This window comes from Vulpes vulpes, chromosome 1 (assembly GCF_048418805.1).
Source record: "Vulpes vulpes isolate BD-2025 chromosome 1, VulVul3, whole genome shotgun sequence".
Classification (NCBI taxonomy): Eukaryota; Metazoa; Chordata; class Mammalia; order Carnivora; family Canidae; genus Vulpes; species Vulpes vulpes.
In genome coordinates, this window is record NC_132780.1 from 76904866 (window position 1) to 76928646 (window position 23781).

Below are 23781 nucleotides of genomic sequence, written 5' to 3' on the forward strand. Positions count from 1 at the left end.
AAGGAGAGTGGCCTCTGATAAGACCAAACCTCCTAGCATCTTCATCTTCGGCTTCTAGCCTCCAGAATGGAAAGAAAATAAATTCCTGTTGTTAAAGCCAACAATAACAACAAAATAGGATTCTATTATAAGGAACATTTTAAGATACAAATGAGATAAGATCATTGAAAACACATCTGATAAGCTACCAAAGCAGAAGCAACTTTTTCTTGGCAAAGATCCCAATGACTGATACCGCCCTGGGATGAACTGCCAAAGGAGGCCCAGCAGCACCAGGGTCAGACCTCCTGAAGACAGCAGCCAAGGTGGGATCTCAGGCCCACACCACCACTCACAATTCAGAGGAGGAAGCAGAATGGAGGTCACAGGGGTTCGAGTCAGCCGTCCACTCCAAAAGCCAGTTACCCTTGTGACAGAGACAAGCAGGCTGATGTCCTGTCCTGAGGCAGGGCTCTGGCCACACAGATAGCAAGAGGTTGGCAGCATCTCTCCCCTTTCTAAGGAGGTCAGGATGCTATTTGGTGAAGGAGCGCCATGGCAATCAGCCCAACCCACTGCCTTGCCCCATGCTCCCACCACACCTGGCCTAACCCTGTTTATGTTTCCCAGTTTTGTCTTTTGCCTCTAGCTTTCTAGGTTTTAGAAAACCTAGTTTCTCAAAAAGCTTCCTTACTTTCAAATAATGCAATACCTCCCCACCTCTCAGGGATCCCCGTTCATCTTAACCACCATCACCCATCGAGAAACACAGCACTGAAAACCAGAACAAAACAGAACACAAACAAGGCATTTCTACCAAATGGCCCCAAGCAACTGAGACAAGGAGGTCTGAAAGTAAGAGAAGGTAAAGAAGAAGTGAGCTCAACATACAGGGAGAAATGCCACCGGAAGTATAACAGCTCACTATGTTACATGACATCACACAATTTATAAAGCCCTTTGTATACATTACCTCCTATATCCTCCCAACATTCCCTTATTTGTGATCCCACAACTAGTAAGTAGTGGAGCTGGGATGTGAATTCATGCCTTTGGTCTGAAAAAGTATAGCATTAGCACTTCTCAGAAATCTCTAATTTGGGGACACTTGGATGGCTCAGTGGTCGAGCATCTGCCTTTGGCTTAGGGCGTGATCCCAGGATCCTGGGATCAAGTCCTGCATCAGGTTCCCCACAGGGAGCCTGCTTCTCCATCTGCCTATGTCTCTACCTTTCTTTCCATGTCTCTCATGAATAAATAAAATCTTTTTCTTTAAAAACCCTCTCATTTCTACCAGAATGTCATATAATCCATCTCTTCCCATTAACTGAATGGCAGTGGAAAAAAAAAAAAAAAAAAAAACCTGGTATCTCTCATCACATTTAGGAAACTACATAATAATGAAAGAATTATAATTAAAGGAAGGTCAACTCCAAACTCTGACTGCAGCTACTGTAAACACACCACCCCAACTACCCAGGAGATCAATAAAAAAATCTCAGCCCATACATTCCAATATTCCAGAGCCCTCTCCCACAGGAAGTCACAATGAAGCCTAAACCCCTCTGCCTGGAGTCCATTTCCATGGGAACTCTGCTCTTTAGATCATACGCCCTTCCACCAGTAGTCATCACACTCACACTTACTCATTTTTAAAAGTCTAAGTTTAGTTTTTTAATCATAAACATAGTAGTTTTCTTCACACTACCTTCTTAAATCCGCACAGTCTTAGTCATGGTCTTCAATGTTTTGTGGAACAGACAAGAAAAAGCAAAGGAAAAAGGCCGCTTTTACTCAGCATTTTGCATCCCATCTCCAGCTGCCACAGGGGGAGACCGGTTGAGGGAAAGTGGAAATATGTCATGACACCTCCTCGAATACAGGTGGCACCAAGAACAAAGTGTCAGTCTCTTTAACCCAACGCTTCCCATCTCAGAGAAAATAGAGGGAGGGCAGGCGAAACCCAGTCCACACAAAACCAGCTAGCAGATGGTAGGTCAGAGGGCACAAGGGAGCAGCAATGCCTCTCACAACAGGTGGGTAATCCAAAGGATGACAAGGGCAAGAAGGCTTAATCAAGCCTGGAGGACTCAGAGACTTCCCTCAAATTTACTGTGATCCTTATCACAGGGGTCTGCTCACGTTGGGAAAGAGCTTGGGAAAACTCACCAAGCTCCCAACGTGATCTGTGCTCTTTATACTTCAGTAAAAAGATTCTTTTTTTAAGTTTTTTCTTTTTTAATTACTCCTTACTTAGCAAATCTCAAAGGAGAAAACTCTCCAAATTAAGCTCTACTTTCTCCTATGGCAGGAGAAAAAGATTGCCTCTTTACTTCTTAACAGTGAAGATGGAGAAACAAAGAACTCCTCATGGTTGGCTAGATAGTACAAAAGCAGGAGCGAGAACAAAGACCCAGCCAACCACAGCTTCAGATAAAGCTGCAGAACAGCAATGGAGACAAAAAAGTAAGGGCCCAGAAACAAACCCTGAAGAACACAGTGAAAACTACTCATGCTGATCTACAATATCAGGGCAAAAGAGCATTTAGCTGTGGGTAATAGGAGTGAGGTGTTTTTCTGTTATTTTTTCAGGACAATAAACAGAAAGATTTGAGAATCTTAATCATTTGAAAGGTAATTGCAGAACTATCAGACTAAGCGGGAAAAAATGGCACTAAAAGTTTACTTAGAATCTAACATGTGGCAGGTGCAGTGCCAAGCTATTCCTAGTATTTCAGGCTCACAACTAAATTTGAGGTGGAGATTTTATTGCCCCCATTTTACAGATGAGAAGGCTGAGGCTTGGAAAATTTGCAAAAGAGCAACTCCTACAATAAGGAGTTCGTGGAGAAAAGATTTGAATCAAATCGAATTCCAAAGATGATGCTCCTCCCAGTACACTACCCCAGATTGTCAGGCAGCTTGGAAGAAAGTTTGTTAACAAGACAGAAAAACTCTGAGTTTTTCTGAAATAACAATTAGGTGAAGAGAAACAGACTTATAGAGAGGCTTGCCTAAGGAAAAAGGCAAATTTCTCAGAACACAGCCCTGAATCTAATAACTAATAATTTTACATTTCTGAACTGTTAAGAATTTTAGAGCTAATGGGGACCTTGAGGTCAACTCACTTTTCACGGAAAAAAAAAAAGGAGTAAAAAACATATTTCAATACATTTCCCATCTCTCTTTTTCATTCAACAGTTGTCAACAAATGTTTGCTGAGTGCCTGCTATGTGTTAGAGCATCGACAAAATTCTAATCAATCATCTGCTTTAATTTTCCACCTAAAAGACCTAAATTATGCACACTGGATATACAGTCATTCTTTCTTTCTTCAACCTGCCCAGATAGACTTACCAAAAAGTGCATCAACTATTGTTAATGAAGCACTGAATATAAGCGCCAATCCTAGGAGAAGTAAAAATTCTACAGAAATTTTCATCCTGGGGCACCTGGCTGGCTCAGTCAGAAAAGCAGGCAACTCTTGATCTCAGGGTTGGGAGTTTGAACCCAATGTAGGGTATAGACATTGCTTATATAAATAAATCTTAAAAAAAGAAAAAAAAAAGAAAAGAAAAAGAAAGAAAAGAAAAAAGAAAAAAGGAAAAGAAAAGAAAAGAAAAGAAAAGAAAAGAAAAGAAAAGAAAAGAAAAGAAAAGAAAAGAAAAGAAAAGAAAGAAAAGAAAAGAAATTTTCAGAGCACCTATGTGGCTTAGTCAGCTGAGTGACTGACTCTTGGTTTCAGCTCAGGTCATGATCTCAGGGTCATGAGATCAAGCCCCACATCAGGTCCAGGCTTCACATGGAATCTGTTGGAGATTCTCTCTCTATCCCTCTCTCCCTGTACCTTCCACCACTCGTTCTCTAAGAAAAATGAAAAATAGAGAAAAACTAATTTTCATACTAAAAAAAAAAATCTTGGTACCATCATAGCTTTCCAAGAGTCTTTTACTTCATTTAGGCAAGGACTGTATGTAAGGCCCTGTCCCAGAAGTAATCACAGTCCACTAATAGTCATTTGTATTAACAAGATTCATAATGTTTTAATGTATGATTCTGATAAGAAAAAGAACTTCCACGCTTTTCCAGAAGCATTCTTTGAGACTACATTAGGTTTAATTTTCTTAATTTTGGAAAAAAAGGAACTAAATTTGATCCCAAATTGCTTAGACTTTACAGTTCCAGTAAGGATGATCCTCTCTCTCTTTCTCTCTCTCATACACACACACAGAGACACACACACACACACAGATGAATAACATGGTATTTGCAAAACTCCAAAATTATTGAGTCTCCTGATTTAAACACAGGAAAATAGGTTTAATGTACAAAAATAAAAAGCTAGCAAAATTAAATTTACCACTTACACATCCATCCAGTAAATGAAAAATTAGCACCAACCATCATTAGACAAAATAATAGGCTCATTTCCTCCAAACCATATCTCTATATTTTTTTCTCTTTAGTTGTGAATGCTTCTTTGACCCTGTTTCATTGAAATACAATTTTATATTTCCCTAAATTGATTTAAGGTAGGAATGCCTGGCTGGCTCAATTGGTAGAGCATTTGACTCTTGATTTCGGCTCAGGTCATGATCTCAGGGTTATGAGATCAAACCCCACATGGTGCTCTATGCTCAGCATGGCGTCTGCTTGAGATTCTCTCAAGCTCTCTTTGCCCCTCTCCCCACTTGCCCTCGCACTCTCTCTCTTGCTTTAAAAATAAATTTTAAAATAAATTAAATAGGGACATTTGGGTGGCTCAGCGGTTGGGCAGCTGCCTTCGGCTCAGGTCGTGATCCAAGATCAAGTCCCACATCGGGCTCCTGCAAAAAGCCTGCTTCTCCTTCTGCCTGTGTCTCTGCCTCTCTCTCTCTCTCTCTCATGAATAAATATTTTTTGAAAAATAGTAAACCTAATAAGCAATTTTTAAAAATTTATTTAAGGTGGATTAGGGGTCCTCTAAACATTAAAAATATTTATAATTTGCTAATGAAGATGCTTTTAAACTTTATTAAGTCTTCATAGTAAAGAGCATCTACAAAAACATTTACAGCTAACATTATACTTCCTGGTGAAGACTGAATAATTTCTACCTAAGATAAGCCAACATTGTCTTTGAGGTGCTAGCCAATGTGATAAGGCAGGGAAGATTGGTTAGCTAACCTAGCCAGGATTCAAATATCGGATCACAGACTATCACATGCTCTGAGGCAGAAGCTCCATGAAGAAGCAACTGATAAAAAGGCTTCTTTCATTTTTTTTGGTTCACTCAGTTACAGGAACACAGCAAACATCCCAATGAAGATATCCAATTAGAAGCTAACAACAATGGACCCACAAGAGAGTTCCCAACTAGAGGTGTATTAACTGGACAGAAATGAAGATGTATAAATGGTAGTTGAAGGCAGGGGTAAAAATGTGATTATCCCAAAAGGATAAAGAGGGCCAGGGATGGTCCCCTAAGGAGAATGTCCTCTTATAACAGTGGGAAGAAGATGGAGAATCCAAAGGGCAACAGGAAAGGAATGACAACCAAAGAAAGAAGAAAGCCAAGAGAAAGGAGCTAGGCCAGAAGCCAATGGTAGCAGATGCTTCAAGGAAGAGAAAAGAGACAAAAACGTTCAAGGAAACAGAGTTGCTCTGAGAAAGATGTACATGAGAACAATCTCTTGGACAAAATTTATTTTTCTAATTCATATCTGGCATAGTTCTTTTTTAAAGAAGCTAAGTATTTCTATTCTTAAGCTTTTTTGTTATCTTTAAACCTGAAACACTTGCTTTGCTTCAGAACCAAAGGGCTATACCAATTACAAGATGCAGGAATATCATAAAATAAAAGATATTTTTAAGCCACTGATATTACAGACCACAGATAAAATACAGCCTTATGCTTTTGAGCAACATTATCTTTTTCATTGATGCCCAGAAAAGAGGGTCAGCTGCCCTCCAGGAATTAAGAGTATAAAATTTAGGGGAGCCTGCATAGCGCAGATGGTTAAGCACCCAACTCTTGATCTCAGCTTGGGTCTTGCTCTCAGGGTCATGAGTTCAAGCCTGGTGTTGGACTCCGTGCTGAGTATGGAGCCTCCTTAAAAATTAAAATTAAAATTTAAAAAAAAAAGGGACACCTGGTTGGCTCAGTGGTGTAGCATCTGCATTCGGCCCAGGGTGTGATCCTGGGGTCTCAGGATCGAGTCCCGTATCAGGCTCCCTGCATGGAGCCTGGAGCCTGCTTCTCTCTCTGCCTGTGTCTCTGCCTCTCTCTCTAGGTCTCTCATGAATAAATAAAATAAAAATCTTAAAAAAAAAAGATATAGAACTTAACCATGGCTCCTAAAAGACCAAAGAAGTGGTCCAGTGGTAACAACACAAAATTTGGTCTCTCTGGGCTACCTTCCAACAGGACTTAGGTCTGGGCTGCAGAGGTCCTGAGGATATCACTGCAGCAATGAATACACACATACTCAAAAGGGGACCCAGCTGTATTATCCTATTCCCAACAACCAGGAAGGGAATCATAAGACCTAGGAACAAGGAAAATCAAAACCAGTTTGACCAGATGTGTTTAATGTACAATGTAGCACTCACACATGCAAGGCACCATCATGGCCAATACAGAGAGGAAATACAAATGAGCACTTCAATCTCAAACTACAATAACTTAACACATAGTTATTTTGTGTGTAAAGAGAGAAAGTATTAGACCAAATTATTTTAGTCTATATACAACACAAATGTTAAAAAAAAAAAAAAAAAGTCTCCTGGCTGTCTGCACCTGCTCCTTCCCATTTGACAGACAGCTGCATCTTTTGGTGCAGTGCCAGCCGCATCCCCAAGACACAACGGTGAAGATAGGAATAAATGGATTTGGCCGTACTGGGCCACTTTTAACTCTGGCAAAGTGGATACTGTTGCCATCAATGACCCCTTCATTGACCTGAACAACATTGTCTACATGTTCCAGCATGATTCCACCCACAGCAAATTCAACAGCACAGTCAAGCCTGAGAAGAAGAAACTTGTCATCAATGGAAAGCCCATCTCCATCTTCCAGAAGTGAGATCCCACCAACATCAAATGGGGTGATGCTGGCACTATGTTGTGGAGTCCAATGAGGGCTTCACCACCAGGGAGAGGACTGGGGCTTTGAAAGGAGAAGGCAAGAGGGTCATCATCCCTGCCCCTTCTGCTAATGCCCCATGTTTGTGATGGGCATGAACCATAAGAAGTATGACAACTCTATCAAGATTGTCAGTAAAGAGCAGCCCCGGTGGCTTAGTGGTTTAGCGCCACCATCAGCCCAGGGTATGATCCTGGAGACCCGGGATCAAGTCCCACGTCGGGCTCCCTGCACAGAGCCTGCTTCTCCCTCTGTGTCTCTGCTTCTCTCTCTCTCTCTCTCTCATGAATAAATAAATAAAATCTAAAAAAAAAGGATCATCAGCAAAGCCTCCAGCACCACCAAGAGCTTGGCCCCTCTGGCCAAGGTCATCTATGACAACTTTGGCACAGTGTGGGGGACTCATGACCACAGTCCATGCCATCACTACCACCCAGAAGACTGTGGACAGCCTTCTGGGAAGCTGTGGCATCATGGTCAAGGGGCTACCCAAAACATCATCCTTGCTTCTGCTGGCACCACCAAGACTATAGACAAGGCCACCCTAAGCTTAATGGGAAGCTCACTGATATGGCCTTCAGTGTCCCCACTCCCAACACCTCAATCATGGATCTGATCTGCCTCTGGGAAAAAGTTGCCAAATACAGTATCAAGAAGGTAGTGAAGCAAGCACTGGGGGGCTCCTTTAAGAGCATCCTGGGCTACACTGGGGATCAAGTTGTCTCCTGTGACTTTAACAGTAATACCCACTATTCCACCTTTGATGCTGGGGTTGGCATTGCCCAAAGTGACCACTTTGTCAAGCTCATTTCTGGTATGACAATGAGTTTGGCTACAGCAACCAGGTGGTGGACCTTGTGGTCCACATGGACTCCAAGGAATAAGAGCTCCTGGATGACCAGCCCCACTGAAAACAAGAGGAAAAGAGAAGCCCTCAGCTGCTGGGAAGTCCCTGCCCCAATTCATCCCCCAACATGCTAAGAATCACCTGACCTCCACAAAAGATTCCATCCCAGACCCCCTCAAGAAGGGAAAAGGCTCGGGAAGCCCTACCTTATCATGTACTATCAATAAAGTATACTGTACACCCCCAACAAAAAGTCTCCAATGTCCTCAAGAGGTACAGAGTGAGAGAAACAAATTTGAAGAAAACAAATCCTAATTGCCCTCAGAGAATTCTCTCTGAATTACTTTGGCAGATGCCTCAATTCTCTAATTTTTCTTGTGTGTGGACAGGGATTTAATGATTAATAATACACAGGACACAGATTGCTATCAGTATCTATATTCTTCAAAATTAAACCTGAGTGGTCTATTCCATGTACACATGATGAGTGGGTGGTGGGGAAAGAGTCACCGTCATCTTTCCAAACTGATGATGGGTGGTGGGGGAAAGGGTCACCGTGTTATCTTTCCAAATTGTGATTCCTGTTCACAGAACAACAGGCTCACATAGGCTTAAGACGTGTATATACAAGGACAAGACACATCAAAACAGAGAGGAGAACATTTTGGCAAAATGGCTTGAACTGTTCAACCTAAATATTTCCCTTCTCTCATTAGTGCAAGCTCTCTCATTGAATTACTTATTTTTCCACTTACAGATCTTCTATATACTATAAGGTATATTTTACATCTTCAAAGGCTCTTCTATCTTCTCTAGTATTTATAGGAGCAGTGAATTTTCTACCTCAATTAATTGCCCCTGGTTTCACTATACACACCTTCCAAATAGGATTTTTAAGTAACTTTTTATAGATCCCTCAAATCAAAGATACAACATATTAATTCCCGGAAACTTTCTTTACTCTCAATTCCACCTAAAAGTGAGAAAAATGAGTAAGATCACTGAAATTAGTAATGTTATATTTTAATCTTTAAGTCTATGACACAGAAATCTGATATATTTAGTTTCTTTTACTTAAATACAGGCTCTGTAGTTTGTTCAGTTTTAAAAGAAAGTCACAGTAATATCCAGATGAATGACCTCTTCAATTTCAAAAACAAAAAACTCTAGTGATCTGAGAAAACTAATAAAAAAAAATAAGCTGGAGAAAAACTATAAAATAGAAAAAAAATATTTAAAATATCAGCAACAGGGGCACCTGGTCGGCTTTGTTTGTAGAGCATGTGATTCTTGATCTTGGGTCGCAAATTCAAGCCTCACACTGGGCATAGAGCTTACATTTTAAAAAATGAATAAAATATCAGCAACAGCACCTGAATCATTTACAAAGGCTCACATGGATTTGACTTGACTGATTCTAATATATATGTAACACATGCATATGTATTTAGCCTTTTAAAAAACCAATGGACAGGGGGCGCCTTAACGGCTCAATGAGTTGACCATCCCACTCTTGATTTCAGTTCGGCTCAGGATCGCAGAGTCATGGGATCAAGCCCTGCTTCAGCTCTACTCTATGCACATGCTAGCACTCTCTCTCAAAATAAATTTTTTTTAAAAAAAATTGACAGGACAATTAAGTCACACCTTTAATTAGCTAATTTAATTAGCAGGGAGGAGTATTTATAAAAGTGCACTTTCATATTGGGATTTTGGGCACACTGTCAAAGGGTTGAATAAGCTAGAAGGCATCCATCCTATGAATACCAACTGTGTGGCATTTCACGAAAATTCTTAGCCATATATAACAAAGAAATATCAAGTCAGGGAGGACAAAGAACCTCACGGGAACTCATTCTACCAAAACCACTACTGCATTCTCAAATTTTAAATTTTTCTAAGATTTCATTTATTTATTCATGAGAGACACAGAGGAAGAGGAAGAGGCACAGGCAGAGGGAGAAGCAGGCTTCCTGTGGGGAGTCCCATGCAGGACTCAATCCCAGGACCCCAGGATCGCGACCTGAGCCAAAGGCAGAAGCTCAACCACTGAGTCACTCAGATGCCCTAAAGGTGTTATTTAAAAAGTATATCCATCTTTGAGCAAATCCTGATATCAAACTGACTTATATAAAATTATAAATTAGTACCCAATAATGGCTCCTGGGCACCATTACTATGTAAGAAACTGCCTCACCTATTATTCCCCAGGCTTTCCAACAAGAGGCAGAAGATACCTCAATCCAAACACAGTAAACTCTCTAAAATGAAAGGTATAATCTCATTATCTAGAACTACAGAATCTCCCTCGTTAAGCCATAAACTGAAGGCAGGGCACTTACCAAAAAATTTTTATAGTGAACAACAGAATCCAAAAATCTAATGCCCGCCCTTATAGAAAAATAGCTTTCTTCCAAGATTTACTCCACCTAAGTGAGGGAAATCAGCAAAAACAGTCTTCCCCCACCACTGGAGGGACAAGCAGACACTCCCTGCAAGGGTACCCAACACCTGAGCAGACGACCCCTCAGCAGTGGGGTGAACGTGACTTAGAAGTAGAACGAAGGCAAGGATGGTCAGCTAATTCCTTCTTACAGCTAGCCACAGTCACATCCTTAATTAGCACTGCTTGCCAAAGTCAACCTCTCCAGGTCACGGTAACAAAACAGAAGCAGCCATCCCAAGACTTTGAAAACCAAGTTTACCAAAAGGAGTATGTTCAGTTTTAACCTTAACACCCTAAACCACTTCCCTTGTTTTCTGAGCCAAATCCCATATGATTTAGCACAACCTGGCCAGGAAATAGCTGAGGGATAAACTGTTTTCCCTTTTACAAGAAACAATGATATTCAAGAAAGGCCTTACACCAGGGGCGGTGGGAGGATGTCACTCACCTCTTATTCCTGTGTCCTCCAGCCATCTTCCCTGCCTCACTTTCCATGTTTGACCGTTCATCCCTCCAGCTGCCAGAATGCCATGCTTCCTGCATCTCAAGCTCTCCAATTTTAGAAAGTTATCATAAAGTAATATGGAAATCATTTCAAGCCCACGTTGCTTCTATGGGTAATAAACTATGAAACTTTCAAAGAACAGCAAATCCTTGTTTCACATAGTTCTGAGTACAGAGAAAGCTGGAAAGCTTACCTTTTCAGTAACTCTAATGCAACAATCAAGAAGTGAGGAAAGGGGCACTGGGGTGGCTCAATGGTTGAGCGTCTGCCTTGGGCTCAGGGTGTGATCCTGGGGTCCTGGGATCAAGTCCCACATCGGGCTCCCTGCATGGAGCCTGCTTCTCCCCCTCTGCCTACGTACGTCTCTGCCTCTCTTTCTATATCTCTCATGGATAAATAAATAAAATCTTAGAAAAAGAAAAAGAAAAAGAAAAAGAAAAGAAAGAAAGAAAGAAAGAAAGAAAGAAAGAAAGAAAGAAAGAAAGAAAGAAAGAAAAAAGAAAGAAAGAAAGAAAGAAAGAAAGAAAGAAAGAAAGAAAGAAAGAAAGAAAGATGAGGAAAGAGTATTGTTCCTTCTTTAACGGACAAGATATCAACTTAGAAAATCAATTTTTTTTAATTTTTTAATTTGTTTAGTCAACTAAAACTCTGTTGGAATTATTAAGCAAGTAAGTTCAGGAAGGGGACAGTATAATGAATACACAAAATGAGTAAGCTCCTATATATATTAGTGATAGCCACTTAAAAATTGAGGGAAAAAACTCGTATATCACCGGCAAAAATTACTTCAAACCAGAAAGAAAAAAAATACATAATATTTATATTTAAAATCTATAAAATTTCTACTGAAAGGCATAAAAAGAACTAAAAAATTCTGAGACATTTTCTGCGTTCCTTGGTCGGAAGATTCAAACTCTTAAACTGCTACCCCAGTCAGTGCAATCCCAAATAGGTTTTTAGAACCATGTGATAGGCTGATTCTAAAGTTCATCTGGAAGAGTAACTTTTTAGAGAAGCCTAGAGGAAGTAGTTTGAGAAAAAAATTAACAGTATTTGCCCCATCAGATAGCAAAATATTCTGTAATAGTAATTTTAATAGTTTGCTACTGAACAGAAATATTCGAAGTCCAGAGACACAACTTTCATGGAGATTTAGAATATGATAAAGGTCGCATTCCAAATGAGTAGAGGAAAGATCAGTGCTGCAGCAACTGATGTCTAATCAAGTTCTTTTCTTCCCAACCCACTGCTCTGTCACAGGGTTTCACAGTGTGTAAAACCAGCAGTACAATGGTCTCTCCTAAATCACACAGGCCTGCCAAAGCCAAAAAGTGTGTATGAACTTCTTAGAGCTTCTCACCAAGTCCCTAACAAAGGGTGAGCCCACCCTTGAACTAAGCCAGACTCAGAGTCAGATACTTCAACTTTCAAGTTCTCATGGGAGAGCTGAGACACCGCCTCTCTACTTCCAGAGGCTGGCACCAGGGCCAAGGGGCCACACAGGCTCTCATGTGAGTCATGGATGAGTCAGCCCTCAGCTTGCCAGCCTCTGCTTGAATATATCCACCTCTAGCGTACAGCCTCTTTGTTACAAAAACATTTCCAATCCCCACTCGGTGTTCTGTAATGGTCTATTCCCTTCAGAACATGATGAGCACCCACAGTGAATTTTACAAGGGAAAGTAATTGCTTAGCATTAAAACGTTCTACCCCCATGGTAATGGGGTGGGGGGAGGTGAGAAACTCTCAATTCCTATTGCAAAAGGATGATTCTTAATGAGAACCTTGGGAAGAACTTAGGGAAAGCACATCAGAAATGATGCCAAGATCATTTGTATTTGCTGAGGAGTAAATAAAGATTTTTATCATGTGAAATTCTGAGCATGTCCCTAAGGGAAATACTGATTAGCATCTCATGATGTGACACCTTACTTGGGTCTTAAATATTCCTCTCATTAGAAGGCCTTTTTTATCTAGTATCTAGCCAAAGCCATGTAGCACTTCCAGAAGACAAAGCAAAATGCTTGGATATAAGCTGTCTTGGGTTTCCACAGAGAAACCCAACCTATCATTACCAGAGCTCCAGCAGGGCTGAAGAGCACCTCTGAGCAAGAAAGAATGGTTAAAGAAGCCTAGTGCATTTCTGAAACAGCATTATGGAGACATACATATGACCAATTAACATTCAATGTTCTAAGTTCTCAGAACTCTCAGAAGAGGCTTGCATCCAGCCACTCAATACTGAAAGAACCAAGAACTTTCCAGAAGGCTCCAAATGTTTTCCTCTGGTCTTTGGTAATGAGGAAACTGGTGGCAAGAGGCAGGAGGGGAGGAAAGGTACTCAACAGCATTTGTGTATGCGTACTGAAAATAATTTTTTTTTTAATATTTTATTCACTTATTTGAGAAAGCAAGCAAGAGCAAGCTAAGCGGCAGAGGGAGAAGCAGACTCTCCACTGAGCAGGGAGCCTGATGTGGGACTCAATCCCAAGACCCTGGGATCATGACCCAAGCCGAAGGCAGATGCTTAACCGACTGAGCCACCCAGATACCCCTGAAAGTAGGTTTCTGAATAAGATTGGCAAAACTGGGATCCCTGGGTGGCGCAGCGGTTTGGCGCCTGCCTTTGGCCCAGGGCGCGATCCTGGAGACCCAGGATCGAATCCCACGTCGGGCTCTCGGTGCATGGAGCCTGCTTCTCCCTCCTCTGCCTGTGTCTCTGCCTCTCTCTCTCTCTCTGTATGACTATCATAAATAAATAAATAAATTTAAAAAAAAAAAAAAGAATTCTCTGAAACAGTCCCCCTGGGATACTGGGACACTGGATTCTTTAAAAAAAAAAAAAAAAAAAAAAAAAAAGATTGGCAAAACTGATGGGTACTAGTCTACCTTCAATGGTCAAAGACACATATTTTCAAGTAAATTAATTTTAACTTTTATGAAAAAATATTATGATAGGCATGAGTACACATTAAATAAAATTCTTTTTTAAAAATACAGGTTCTGTGGGATGCTAGATAACTAAAATGACAAAGTATAAGTTGAGTGAGCACTTCATTCTTTCAGATCTGTCTCTTGATCCATGAATGACAAGTGCTGAGACCTGTAAACGTCTACGATCCTCATTTTGAAACATCTGCATTTCCCACTCTGCCACAGCAGGACATGAAAGCATAAAGAAAGTCAGGGCCATTTGCTTAGTAAAATGAAATCCCATGTTGGCTCTCCTATGATTTCACTTACTTTTTATAGCTTGCCTTTCAAACACAGTAATTGCTTTCTTTTTTTAAAGGCATGGATTTACACCACATTTGAGTGTCCCTATATATAGGTTTCAGCCTACTATAATAGCAAACTCACAAGATCCACCCTTGAAGACCTAAATATAACAATTTAGGAATAGGACCTTCTTTTCCTATAAAGCAAAAATATTAAAATAATCAAGGATAACTTGTCCACCAAAAGACAATTCCTAAACCCAGTTGTTATGACATCCTCAGAAAAAAATGCACAATGTCTTCCAGGAAATTTGTGGCCTGCAAATTCTATAAGATTAAAAAAAATTATATCATGTTTCATTTCCGTTAGCTCTCATAACCTCTGGTTCAAATGTTGGTACTTGAACTTTACAGTTAGAAAAGTAGTTATTCTAGACTGTTTAAGATTCTCAGAAAGCAGGATGCTTGGGTGGCTCAGTGGTTGAGCGTCTGCCTTCGGATCAGGTCGTGATGCTGGGGTCCTGGGATCGAGTCCCACATCGAGCTTCCCACAGGGAGCCTGCTTCTTCCTCTGCCTATGTCTCTGCCTGTCTCTCATGAAGAAATAAAATCTTTAAAAAAAAAAAAATTCTCAAAAAGCAAATGTAGATAGAAGTCACTTCTGTTCTTCAATTGGTTGACTTACCTCCTACTAATGTGGCAACAAGTACTTTATCAAGAACCAAGAAGCTGCATGTAGTGGCATGGTCCTGTCCAAAAAACAAGCACTCTGGAATCACCAGGTCAAAACCTAGTTGTAGGGTTTTTTAACCCAGATCCTTCTCTGCAGATGGGAGGGAATCTGTGCTCGAGCACTCACAGGTAAAGGGCACTGGTAGTGAAGTACCTGGTAGAGGCCTTGGCATCGGCAGGCCCCTACAGAGTAAACTAGGTGATGATGTCATCAATGACAAAGTAGGTTTTAGAATACTCTCTTCCATCTCTTCATTTCTCAGATGAAGAAAAGTGAGGGCCAGAGACATTATGTATAAAGCAACAATCTGCAGCTCAGTAAGTAGTTAAGGGAGCAGGCAATCGAGGGTTCTAGTAGGATCATGACGTCTAAGCATGATGAACAAGAGCACAAAAATATTTGGGTCCACAAGGGGCTCTACCTCCAAGGATAAATATCATGATTGCTTAGTGTTATCTAAGCACCTTCCCCACAAGAGGAGGGCTCGAAGGGATGATAGGTAACATCTCCTTTAAGGAACTTCCCAACATCCCTTCATCTTTCCCTAACCACCTAAGGATTGTTCGCAGAAACAGCAGCTTTCAGGCCAGGATGTCCCCCCAACATCTCACCCCTGCAAGAGCAGCGAACACACAAAAACGTGCATTTCCAGCCCGCACTGGATCCCACTTACAAAACACACAGGCACAGCTTAATGGGATGGGGTTCACTATGAATGACAGACCCATGGCTGTTAAAATGCACATTTTCATACAAATTCCTTTGCTTTGATTCAAAAAGGGCCCCTCCCACCCACCCCTCAACAACGCGTATCTTAGCAGAGTTCGCACCTTAGATCACACGTGGGGCAGAGACACAGATTAAAGAGCTAGGTGCTGGGTCCAGGCAACACTTGTGAGATGCCCACCCCTGCCCCCCACCTGGGCTCTGATTTTCCTCCACAGTCCATCCTCTCAAGTGGTTGGAAGTAAATCCAAGTCAAATTCAGACACACTGAACAAAGAGGAAAGATTACGGATTTCAAGATGAAGGTAATTCATTTGCCAGGAAAAAAAAAAAAGAGAGAGAGAGAATGGAACCCGGTTCCTCCTCCTCTCTCTGTGCCCTAGTTTGAAAAACCACTTCTTCAACATGGAAGCCAAAAATGAGGAAACCTAAGACGGATATGAAAGCGAATTCACTTTATCCACATCCACAGCTTCAAAGCCAAAACCAAACCTAGAACATGACACAGGCAAGCCCAGTAACACTTTCCTCAACACCATCATCAGTTTGAACATTCTCCAACAAGAGCCTGTACTTAAGCAGTAACCAGACTCTTTAGGCAGCTTTAACCTCTCGTAACTCAAGGGATTTGACAACAACAGACATCATATGGCTTCTGCAATGGCCTGAGCCATGTCCCCTCCAAGGTGGGAGCTGAACTTACACAACTCAGGCGTCCTGGTTGTTTATGAGTCTCTCATTAGCATTAAATGCATCAGAGATGACGTCAAGGAGCTCTTGGAAAACTAGACAGGCTCCCGTGTACGCACAGCATGCCCAACGATGTTTAAATATGGTCAGCTTTCTACAACTGCTGCTAGAGAGCTCTCCATCTCTGTCCCTTTCCCCTTTATCTCATTTTCTTCTCAAATGATTCTGTGGAAAACTGCTAAGTTTTGAGAGCTACACTGAGATAAAAACAGAGAGGGAGGCAAACCATAAGAGACTTTTTTTTTTTTTTTAAGATTTTATTTATTTTATCCCTGGGTGGCACAGCAGTTTAGCACCTGCCTTTGGCCCAGGGCGCGATCCTGGAGACGCGGGATCGAATCCCACGTCGGGCTCCCAGTGCATGGAGCCTGCTTCTCCCTCTGCCTATGTCTCTGCCTCTCTCTCTATCATAAATAAATAAAAATTTTTTAAAAATTTAAAAAAAGATTTTATTTATTTATTCATGAGAGACAGAGAGAGGCAGAGACACAGGCAGAGGGAGAAGCAGGCTCCATGCAGGGAGCCCGACATGGGACTCGATCCTGGGATTACAGAATCATGCCCTGGGCCAAAGGCAGATGCTCAACTGCTGAGCCACCCGGGCGTCCCACCATAGGAGACTCTTAACTCTAGGAAACAAATTGAGGGTTGCTGAAGGAGGTTGGGTAGGGGGATGGGGTAACTAGATGGGCATTAAGGAGGGCACGTGATCTAATGAGCATTGAGTGTTATATGCAACTGATGAATCATTAAATTCTATCCCTGAAACTAATAATACACTATATGTTAACTAAATTGAATTTAACAAGAATTTTTTTTTTTAATGTTTGGTAGAATTAAAATAACAAAAACAAAACACAAGACTAGGGAGGTCATTTTCATAAGCTCCTCTGGACCGATAACAGGGGAAGAAAGTAAAAGCAAGAGTTATGATTCTGCAGATTCTACTAGCTGGTCATTAAATTGACAGCTGAACAGTACTGAGCACCCTTGGGTGAGGCAGCAGCTGGGGATGGGTGGTGAGGGATTCGTCTTCAGCTGACCCACCTTTGTCAATTCCTGCACCTCACATAGTATCGATGTGTGTTAGATAAGTCTAAAGTCTGGTTATACAACCAGCTCACACCTATTAGGATAGCGACTATTAAAAAAAAAAAAGAGAGAGAGAGAGAGAGAGACACCTGTTGGTGAGGCTGTAAAGAAATTAGAACCCTTATGCACTGCTGGTACGAACATAAAATGGCACAGCCATTGTAGAAAACAATATGGCAATTCCTCAAAAAATTAAAAACTGAATTACCAGGATGCAGCAATTCTCCTTTTAAGAATACGCTCCAAAGAACTTTAAAAGTAGATCAAAGACCTATGTGCACTCATGTTCATAACAGCATTATTCACAATAGCCAAAAGGTGGGAAAATCCAAGTGTCCATGTATGGATGAGTGGATAAACAAGATGTGGTACATTCATACAATAGGATATTATCCAGCTCTAAAAAAGGAGAAAATTCTGGCCTGTACTATAAAACACAGATGAATCTTGAGGATATTATGCTAAGTGAAAGGAACAAGCCACGAAAGGACAAAAACTGTAGGATTCCACTTATATGAGATACTTAGAGCCATCAGATTCAGAGACAGGAAGTAGAAGGGTAGCCGCCAGGCACAGAGGGAGGGGAATGGTGAGTTACTGTCTAATGGGCACAGAGTTTCAGTTTAAGATGAAATCAGGGGGCACCTGGGTGGCTCAGCCCAGTTAAACCTCTAACTCTTGATTTTGGCTGAGGTCATGCCTCAGGGTTGTGAGATAGAGCCCCATATCAGGCTCTGCACCAGGTTTGGAGCCTGCTTAAGATTCTCTCTCTCCCTCCCCTGACCCCACCCCCACTCCATTTGTGGCTTGCTTGTGTGCTCTCTTAAAAAAAAAAAAGTTTAAAAAAAGATATTTATGGCACATAAATATACCTCAATATACCTGATTTTACAATAGAAATATTTTCAAAAGTTCCCCTGAGAGTTACTCTCTCATTCTTCAAGTCAACAAATGTTCAATCATCCACTGGTATGCAGCTGATTTAGGAGCTCCTCTGTCAAGAATAGGAGACACCTTTTCACTCTCACTCTTGAAAAGTTTCTCAGAGGTTGAAGAACATGAGCATGGCTACAGAGCTGGGAAGAGGGAAAGCCAGCATGGAAAAGCCAACCTGACTCCCAGGCACCACGTTGCTGCCTTTCCTGATCTGCCCTTCTTGCTCTGCAAATAAGCAAAGACTCAGAAAGGTTATGTAACCCCCCCCCCCCCCCCCCCAAGATCCCACCACTGGCCAGTATGTTCATGGGGAAGGAGTCAGGTCAACGAGTTATCAGTCTTGTGTTCTTTACAATGTACCAAAGAATATCATATTTGGGGAGAAAAGGTACCTCTGGGGTCTCTCTAGAATCTCCACAGCAGTCCATCCCCATCAATTTCAACCTTCTCCCCATGAACAACTTTCATTTCATCGTTTTTTTTTTTAAGATCTTATTTGAGAGAGACAGTGCGTATGCAAGAAGGGGGAGGAGCAGAGGGAGAGGGACAAGTCGACTCTACTCTGAGCCTGACTCGAGGCTGGATCTCATAACCCTGAGATCATGACCTGAGTGGAAATCAAGAGTCAGAGGCTCTACTGACTGAGCCACACAGGCGCCCCTCATCATTCATTTCTTCATTTAATTTCACTCACCTAATTTTTAATTTCATTCACCTAATTTTTAATTTATTTCTTTTTCACTTTACCATTCATTCAACAAATCCTTTATAAGAACTTAATTTTTCTTAAAAATGTCCTCTAGATACATGTTCTCCTTTACAGCTGCCATTCATTATTCAGTCAGCAGATATTTATTAATTGCCTATTAATATGGATGCCAGTAACATGTGTTTCTTCAAGGACTCTTCTAGCAGAGAAGGAGGGAACTACTAATTACTAATTAACTGCCAAATAGAGCCAAACATCACTACGTAACCAAAGGACATAACGCATGGTACCACCAATAAGTTTTCCAGTGGTAGAGAGGAGAAAGTGTAAATTCACCACTGGCCTCCACCTACCCATAGTCTCAACATTCCAGACAAACCTTCCCAGTTCTAAAAAAGGACCTGGCAATTAGTGAACATTTACAGAGCACAGCACCAGAGCTTTTCCTCAGGGAAACCTTGAGAAGTATCAGTTTCTCAATTACAAACAAGGACGCTTAAGGTGCAAAGAATCAAATAAACAGCCCAAAGTAACAAAATGTTCTTTCAAGATTCAAGGCCAGGCCTGTCCAAATTCAAATACTATATTGCCCTAAAACTCAGTGCTAAGAAATAATATACATATATACAGGTAGCATATAGTACTGACTCGGATTTTAAAGTACACTTGGTTAAGAAACCAGTGGAAATGCAAATATATTATTTATTCATTCAAAAACTTTGGAGCTCCTCTTAGGGGACAGAGCCCAGTACTAGAGATATTGCCAGAAGCTGAGACAAAACTACACATGTTATCAGTCCTGCTTTCAAGGGGATTACAATCTTGTAAAGGCAAAGCCAATCTCAGATTCTGGTAAGGGAGATAAGGCATGGATGCAAGTGGATTTCAAATAAATATACAAACGGGAAACTCTGTGACATTCCCAACAGGAGCTAAGAATAAGTGACAAGAGACAAGACAATAATTGTCACACCCAGGAGAGCTCAATGTTGCCTTCGCAGCATGGAGAAGATAGGGCTAGGTGGATAGATCCTGCGAAGGCATCCAGCAGAGAGGAACTGCACCAAAGGTCTAGAGCAGTGTTACTCAACTGAAATAAAATGGGAGCCATGTTATTTAAATTTTCTAGTAACTACATTTAAAAAGGTAAATAGAAACAAGTGAGATTTTAATATTCTTTAACCCAAGGTATCCAAGTTATACCTTTAACACGTAAACAGTTATTCATGAGGTAGTTTACATTTGTTTGTCCCCCATAAGTTTTCAAATCCCAGTGTGTGTTTCGCACTTAGAGCAGAGTTTAGTGGCCCTGCCCACATCTCAAGCACTCAAGAGGAACAGAAGCTAATGGCTACCAACACGGACATTCAGGTCTATGGGCAAACCATGTAAGATGGTGGGGGGAGGGGAGGTGTTTTTCAGGGGCAATGACTAAACCAACTAGGCCAAAGCAATGACTTCATGAGAACTCTTAAAGAGAGAGCTAAAGTTCAGCTGCATGTGGACAAAAAGAAGTGGGTAATATTCTAGGACAGATAACATGAAGGTCTATCAAACAATAGTTCAACAAGCTACTGCTCTACCCCAAGACCTCAGACCCCCAGGGATAGCAACCCTCCAGATTCCAATCCATCTGCCCTTCTATGTCCCTCAATGGGTTCTGGCCCCCTGGGTTCCAGTCTGAGGGACCCTCTGACCTGCCTTATCTCCCTGTATCAGTTCCACAGTGATGTCATGATCCACCTGCAGCCTCTTGCCATCACCTTCTTGGCTAAAAGAAGTAGAAACTCAGCTACATCTCCACACCCTGAGACACTCCCCTGTAAATACCCTACTGCTATCTACCTATACAAACATATACCCCCCAGTTCTTTTCCATGGTGTCTTAGCTCAGACATTTTCTAAGTCTTTTATTATTTATCTTCCACCCACTTCCTCCCATAGTGCCAACCTCCCTCCTTCCAAGCAGTATTAACACACATTCAAGATTGCCTCCAAGGATCTTATACTCCACAAAGACGAGATCATATTATACATGATTCTTTGCCTCTTATTTCTCGTGGGAATCCTTCCAGGTCAGGCGGGATGGAAATCCAAGGCATGGCTGTGCCACATTCTACCCAACCGTTCCCCTGCTGAAAGCATCCACTCACTTTCCAGTTCTTTGCCACTACAAACAATGCTGCAATAAATATTCTTGTACAAACAAATTACATACAGCCGCTTTTATTTCTATGGGATAAAGTCCCAGGAGAGGAACCACTGGGTCAAAGGCTATGTGCATTTTAAATGCTAATAGACTCTGCCAGAACTCTTCCTGCAGTGGCTATTCCCACCAGTAATGCTGGACGACTGCCTTTTCCCAGCATTCCTGCCAGCGGGAGATAGTGTGCCTTTTTAAATTCTTACCAGTCGGACAATCTGATGAACAAAGTTTAAAAACTCACCCTCCCCTCCCACCCTGCTCCCTGGCATTCAAGATAACTCCCCTCCTCTGTGGCCTAGTCTTCTTTCACCTCCAGAAATCAAGCAGACGACAAGCCTGTGGCCCGGCCCCTGACTCCTCTCCTCACTCACTCACTCTTTGACAAGACTATTCCTTCATTATTTCTAGGAGCTAAATCCAAATCTACATATCCAGCCAAGACCTGTTTTTTTTTTTTTTTAAGATTTTATTTATTCATGAGAGGCAGAGAGAGGCAGAGACATAGGCAGAGGGAGAAGCAGGCTCCCTGTGGGGAGCCCAATGTGGGACTCGATCCCAGGACCCTGGGATCACAACCTGAGCCAAAGGCAGATGCTCAACCACTGAGCCACCCAGGTGTCCTTACCTCTCTCTCTCTCTCTCTCTCTCTCTCTCTCTCTCTCTCTCTCGAGCTCCTGACTTCTCTTCATGGGACATCTCTCACAGAGAGTGCTGACACCTCAGACATCAGTAGGGCCCAAATCCAAATTCTCCATGACTTGCTCCGAATCCCCTCCCCCTCCAGGTCTGTAACATGGGCACTGGGGCTGGAGCATCCAGAGTCCAGTTCTACCTTCCCCTGTGCTCCCCGCATATGGAGCCAGCAGTCCGCCCAGTCTGGGCTGTTCTCCACGTCTTCTCTTGTCCACCGGGTGCAGGCCCCTCCTGCGCCACCAGAACTCCTGCGACAGCCTGCTCACACCCCCAGCTCCAGCACGCACCCCAACCCTGTCAGGGAGCCCCCCAACACCTCCCCAGGGGTAGGTGAAGTTGTGCCCAAACAAACCTCAACCACACATTTAAGGTCGTCCCAGCTCTATCCCAAACTACTTTCCAGCCTCTTGGTGGGCAATTGCCTCAGACCCCAAACTCATCACAGGCATGTCTGGGTACTGGAGCCGTGAGGAGATTCTTTTCTGAGAGAGAAAACCGTTAGGAGAATAGAGAAGGATGGATGCTTCCTGGAATTCCCTCTGCCACTCTGGCTCTGCCAAGGAAAGGCCTCTCTCTTTCTTTGCTTTAAAGAGGAAAACTGAAAAGTATTAAATAAAAGAAACTGGGTAAGCAAAATGAATCATATAAAATAAACTGTTAAGACACTATAGGAGGGTATACCCTATACACCAAAATGACCAAAAACCGAAGATGGAAGAACAGAAAAACCAGCCTCCTCAGAAGCATCCTCCACTTATACCAATGGCAGGGAACAGTTTCACAGTCACATCTGTCTCCTGATAGAGTTCCATGAATCAGACGGTCATAACTGGCTGGCATTAAAACTCAGCAAGAGGTTCTTTGTCACATTATAATAGAAAAAAAAAATCACTAAGGTGAACTAAACGAAACTTACTAAATAAAACTTGAAGAGATAGGGACATCTAAGGTGGTTCAATGGTTAAGCATCTACCTTCAGCTCAGATCATGATCCCAGGGTCCTGGGACTGAATCCTGCATCAGGCTCCCCCCAGGGAGCCTGCTTCTCCCTCTGCCTCCATCTCTCTCTCTGTGTGTCTCTCATGAATAAATAAATAAAATCTTTTTAAAAACTTGAAGAGACAAAGCTGGAAAACTATTTGGCATAATAATTCATCTTTAAACTAGTCACTTGAAAGATAATGAAAATAACTTAATAAGCATGATGCCTGCGTTAAACTTTGTCCTGAGTAATTGAGGAAGGGCAATAAATAAGAGATAAGCTCAGCAACCTTAAAGACTATATGCAGCAGGGGCGCCTAGCTGGCTCAGTTGGTTGAGTTTCCAACTCTTGATTTCAACTTGGGTCATTCTCTCTCTCCCTCCCTACCCTATCCCCCTGCTCACATGAGCATATAAGGGTGTGTTCACTCTCTTTAAAAAAAAAAAAAAAAAAAAAAAAAAAAAAAAAGGACAGAGTATACATACCAGCTAGAGAGATGAAACCTACACCCATGAAGGGCAGTATGGGATGAAGAAATAGATTTTCAAAGGCAAAATACTCAATACACATGGAAACTGAATAGCATAAATCAAAATACATTTTCTGAACTCTGGTATGTGAGAAAGATCCATTATTTATTTATTTATTTATTTATTTATTTTTTATTTTTTTTGTCAAAGCAAACAGAATAGTGATCTCCTCCACCTAAGTTGTTTCAAAAAAAAAAAAAAAAAAAATCCCGCCTAGCAGTATCTTAAATGTTTTCTAGCCTCACAGGGATGATTAGAATCCAAGTTTCAATCACGCTTCACACTTTGGAAAGACTGCAAGCGCTG

The 23781-nt window shown here is 41.7% G+C and overlaps 1 protein-coding gene and 1 pseudogene across 1 annotated transcript in view; one reads left to right on the forward strand and one right to left on the reverse strand.

The window, feature by feature from the left end:
- TIAM2 (TIAM Rac1 associated GEF 2) overlaps window positions 1-23781 on the reverse strand; it is a 219048-nt gene that overhangs the window by 174576 nt on the left and 20691 nt on the right. The window lies entirely within an intron of this gene.
- On the forward strand, window positions 1714-7986 carry LOC112919417 (glyceraldehyde-3-phosphate dehydrogenase-like; annotated as a pseudogene).